Raw genomic sequence first — 5,338 nt, 5'->3', positions numbered from 1 at the left:
AACCCCATGAACTGCAGCACACCAGGCCTCCCTGTCCATCACCAACTGCTGGAGTCCACCCAAACCCATGTCCATTGAGTCGGTGATGCCATCCAACCATCTCATCTTCTGTCGTCCCCTTCTCCTCCCGCCCTCAATCTTTCCCAACATCAGGGTCTTTTCAAATGAGTCAGCTCTTCACATCAGGTGGCCAAAGTATTGGAGTTTCAGCTTCAACATCAGTCATTCCAATGAACACCCAAGACTGATCTCCTTTAGGAGGGACTGGTTGGATCTCCTTGCAGTCCAAGGGATTCTCAAGAGTCTTCTCCAACATCACAGTTCAAAAGCATCAATTCTTTGGCACTCAGCTTTCTTTATAGTCCAATTCTCACATCCATACATAACCACTGGAAAAACCATAGCCTTGACTAGATGGACCTTTGTTGGCAAAGTAATGCTTTTGAATATGCTATCTAGGTTAGTCATAACTTTCCTTCCAAGGAGTAAGTGTCTTTTAATTTCATGGCTGCAATCACCATCTGCAGTGATTTTGGAGCCCAGAAAAACAAAGTCAGCCACTGTTTCCCCATCTATTTGCCATGAAGTGATGGGACCGGATGCCATAAAGGCTAAACACAAATTAATAAATTTCCTTTCTGCTTAACTGGTTGAAAGAGCTTCTACTGTTTGAATGTAAGAAACCTGACTAGCCAATCTGCTGAGGGAAAGGAAGTGTGCTTCCCTAATGATACATCATAAAACACCTGCCCCATACTGCCCCTCTGTAAGCGGCCTTTCATGTTGCCTGGCAAGCCCAGGGCGTTCCTCAGCCCACTCTCTCCCTCTCTCTCCTGAACGTCCTCTCAACCATCCAGTGCTCCTCTTCCACTGTCACTTCCATGATATCACTTCCTATTTCATGGGGAAATGAAGGAAACTTTGTTTTCCAGCACAAGTAACCACGCCCATCTGATAACATGCCCTACCTTTCCTCTCACTGAGCGGATGTATTTGGGGGCAGGGGGTTTGGTTGGTTGGTTGGGGTTTTTTTGTAATCAAAGGGCCCTAAAAGTGGAAGAAAGGCAGAAGGTCAGAGTGGCACAGTAGGGAAAGATTCAACTGATCATTTCAGGCATCGGAGAGAGTGGAAGAGGGTCACAAACCAAAGAATGCAGCAGCCTCTAGAAGGTAGAAAAGGCAAGAAAACGAATCCTCTCTGAGATCCTCCGGATAGAATTGTAGCCCTGTCAGCTACTTTATGTTAGCCCAGTAAGACCCACATTGGACTTCTGCCTGTAAGAAAATTAGTTTGTGTTATTTTAAGCTGCTAAGCTTGCAACAACTTGTTACAGCAGCAATCGTAAATGAATACATACCATCTCACAAACCAGACATTTATTTTCTTTATGTCTGTGCTCCCTATCATCACTAGAATACAAAGTCAAGACATTTGACTGTTTTTGTTCACTACTCTGTGCTCAGTTGGAGAAGGAAATGGCAACCTACTCCAGTATTCTTGCCTGGAAAATTCCATGGACAGAGGAGCCTGGTGGGCTACAGTCCATGGGGTTGTAAAGAGTTGGACACAACTTATCGATTGAGCAGGCCTGGAAATAAACTTAGCAAATAGTTGGCAAATATTTCCCCAATAACTATTTGTTGAATGGAGGAATATCCATGTTGTCCGTAGTGTGTATGCAAGGGGATGAGAAAGGCCAGATGAACCAGCCACCGTGATACGGAAAGGCCATAGGCTTGTACGTAAAGGATATCATAAACTAAATTGGGCTTCTGGAGCAGGTTATCACCCTGAGCCAAGATTGCTCATCCCTCGTGCAGACAGAAGAGCAGCTTTCCAAGTGTAAGGCAGTTGTGTAGTGACAAGGTTCAATCTGACGGTGGAAAAGAAAAACCTCTCTTGGCAGCTCTTGCACATGAATGTCCCCTGGTCCTGTTCTGAGAGGTAAATGTGGATCAGCAACTTAACAAAGCTTACAGAAATGGTCATACTGGAGAGGAGGGACTGGGTAACCCGAGTCACTCTAAAGTCTTCTCCTTTTCAGATAACACGTCTTTAAAAGGAGGCCTCCCAGGAGAGGAAGGCTATTGGAGGTCAGGAAGTTAATTGTCAGCACCATAGATTTATGATTCAGCTGCAGATTAGTGCTGACCTAAGGCTGGGCACGTATTCTATTTTTTATGCCAACCACACAGGTTTAAGAGCCTATGAAAGTAAGACATCAATTTCAACTATCTTTCCTTGCTGCTTCTGTTTCTCACCATCGAAGCTCCTGCAAACTGGTTGTGTGTGGTGATCTGATTCTTCCCTCCTGGTCACTCAAAGCCATAAAACCTATAGTTTCATGGAGGACATTCCCCTAGTCACTGCCCACCCTGCTTATTGCTGCTGCTCACCCTCTGCTTTCTACCTTCCTCCCCCTCCCAAGCCTCCCCTCAGCCCTCGCCCCTGCCACCCTCAGACTTCTAGATCTGGCCCTTTTTGTAAAGTCCATAAACTACTTCATTATTTTTTCCATTAAAACCACAGGATTAAGTTCATCTTAGCCCTTCACAACATCACCTTTCATAACCCACTGTTAAAATGAAACGAACATCACAGAAACTCATCTCTGGGGTGTGTATTCAGAGTCTTCTAAGAACTAAGTAGTCAACAATGTCTATAGAAACTACAGAAAAGTTAGAAAAAGTAAAAGGCCTATTATTGACCGTCTGCATGTTTTTCTTTTTTCTTTATTGTCTGTTAAAAAGAAGGTGAATCTTTCCATGAAATATAAATAAATCTGAAATAAATGAAAGATAAAGTCATTTTCTTATACTACTTCACATTTTTACAATGCCACCTAAAACATTCAGTATACTCTAAAATTCTCCTTAGGGGCAGAAAGTCTTAAATGTAAATTAAATTGTAGTTTAAAAGGTTAGGAGGGCTTCCCTGGTGGCTCAGTGGTAAAGAATCTGCCTGCCAATGCAGGTGACATGGGTTTGATCCCTGATTCCAGGAGATCCCACATGCCTTGGAGCAACAAAGTCCGTGTTCCACAACTCTTGAGCCTGTGCTCTAGAGAACGGGAGCCACAGCTACTGAGCCCACGTGCTGCAATTACTGAAGCCCATGCACCCAAGAGCCCATGTTCCACAACAAGAGAAGCCATCACAACGAGAAGTCGACACATTACCAAGAAGAGTACCTCTGCTCACTGCAACTAGAGAAAGCCCACACAGCAACAGTGACCCAGCACCGGTAAAAATAAAATGAATCAATACAATTTAAAAGGTTAGTAAAACTTTCTATATGGCCACATCAATCTTAAGATATCTGCTTCAGATTTTCCAAGACTTCAAGCCCAGTCCTGCTCCAGGACTTTTCTTTCTTTTTTGGCCATGCCACGTAGCTTGCAGGATCTTGGTTCCCTGACCAGGGGTCAAACCTGGGCCATAGCAGTGGAAGCATGGAGTCCTAACCACTGGACCATCAGGGGATTCCCTCCAATGATAACTAGATGATGGTAGATGTGAATACCTGAGGTACCCAAACATCAAAGAAAGGTCCTTTGAGTAACAGAAAAACCAATAGAAATGCCTTCCTTGAAAGGTCTTGAAAATTAATAAAAAATGGTTGTTGGAAAAAAAAGGCGTGAAAATCCAACAGTAGTGTTCTCCATACAAAATCTCAGGAAACTGTGTTAAAAACAAATCATTCGAAGACAAAGCATTATTATTTTGAGTAATTTTATTACTATTGTTTTTTTTCTAGACTTCCGTTTATTAACTTGCAGAAGGGAATCTTTGGCACCAGAACTGTTAGACCATCAGCCCAGGCTTCTCCTTTCAGATGGATAGAGTCATGGAGAGTCTCAAATTACACATTGGAGGTTTGCATCATGGTATGTACAGAGTTAGAATTAGAGACATTGGGTACTTTTAAGGGCTTTTTCCATGAATTTGCATCAACACAATGAATTGTTCTTATATACTTCAGGTATTTGCCTACACAAATGCAACAAAAACCAAACAGTAGTCACACGGGATACTATAAAGTAATAAGAATAAACAAGTTACAACCAAATAACAAAAGTGACTCTCACAAACAGAAAGCTGACTAAAAGTAGGCAGACACAGATGCGCATAGATTATATAATGCATTATTTTATTACTATTAGAATCTTATTCCTACACACACTTGTCTACTCACACACAAGTGTCTAGCCCTTTTAGTCCATAGCCACCATACAGAACTTGAGTACACACCCCTATCAGGAAGAAAACTGACAAGCAGTTTCAGTGATAGTTTCGATGGAATGACCACAAGAAGTTTCATTTTCAGAGGTTTTTATGCAGGATCTGGAAAGGTCTATTGAACCAGTAATTCCTTTATTCATGTCTGTGTGGTCCCGGCCCACACCTTCTGTCTCAGCATATCAGTAGCTAGCAAAATGCTCTTATTAATCACATCCTTTTATTTCAGGTGTTGTATTCACAAGAATCTTGCCATGTTTTGGACATTTGGGGCAGGGTTACAAAATACCTATGCACAAATTTTTACAATCAGAGCTGAAGTTTCATCATTTTCAAATTGGCCCATGTTGCTTTTAGCAAATACTAGCCATTTGAAAAACTACATTCTAATTTCTTTTTAAATTTATTTTATTATTTATTAGGGGTTTTCCTGATGGCTCAGACAGTAAAGAATCTGCCTGCGATGCCAGAGACACAGGTTCAATCCCTGGGTAGGAAAGATCCCCTGGAGAAGAGAATGGCAACCCACTCCAGTATTCTTGCCTGGAGAATCCCATGGTTGTCTGTTTATTTATTTATTTATTATTTGCCAAACCATGCGGCTTGTGGAATCTTAGTTTCCTGACCAGGAATTGAACCCAGGCCCTCTGCAGTGAGAGGTCGAAGTCTTAACCACTAGACCATTGGGGAATTCCCCTAATTTCTTATTGATTAACCTACTGGCATCATCAGGGTATTAGTTCAGTCACTTAGTGGTGTCCAACTCTTTGCGACCCCATTGACTGCAGCATGCCAGGCCTCCCCGTCCATCACCAACTCCCAGAGCTTACTCAAACTCATGTCTATCGAGCTGGTGATGCCATCCAACCATCTCATCCTCTGTCCTCCCCTTCTCCTCCTACCTTCAATCTTTCCCAGTGTCAGGGTCTTTTCAAATGAGTCAGTTCTTCACATCAGGTGGCCAAAGTATTGGAGTTTCAGCATCAGCATCAGTCCTCCCAATGAATATTCAGGACTGATCTCCTTTAAGATGGACTGGTTGGATCACCTTACAGTCCAAGGGACTCTCAAGAGTCTTCTCCAACACCACAGTTCAAAA

This window comes from Bison bison, unplaced genomic scaffold (assembly GCF_000754665.1).
Source record: "Bison bison bison isolate TAMUID 2011002044 unplaced genomic scaffold, Bison_UMD1.0 scf7180017864390, whole genome shotgun sequence".
Taxonomy (NCBI): Eukaryota; Metazoa; Chordata; class Mammalia; order Artiodactyla; family Bovidae; genus Bison; species Bison bison.
The sequence above is the reverse complement of the archived record's forward strand: the minus strand, read 5'-3'. Positions refer to the sequence as shown.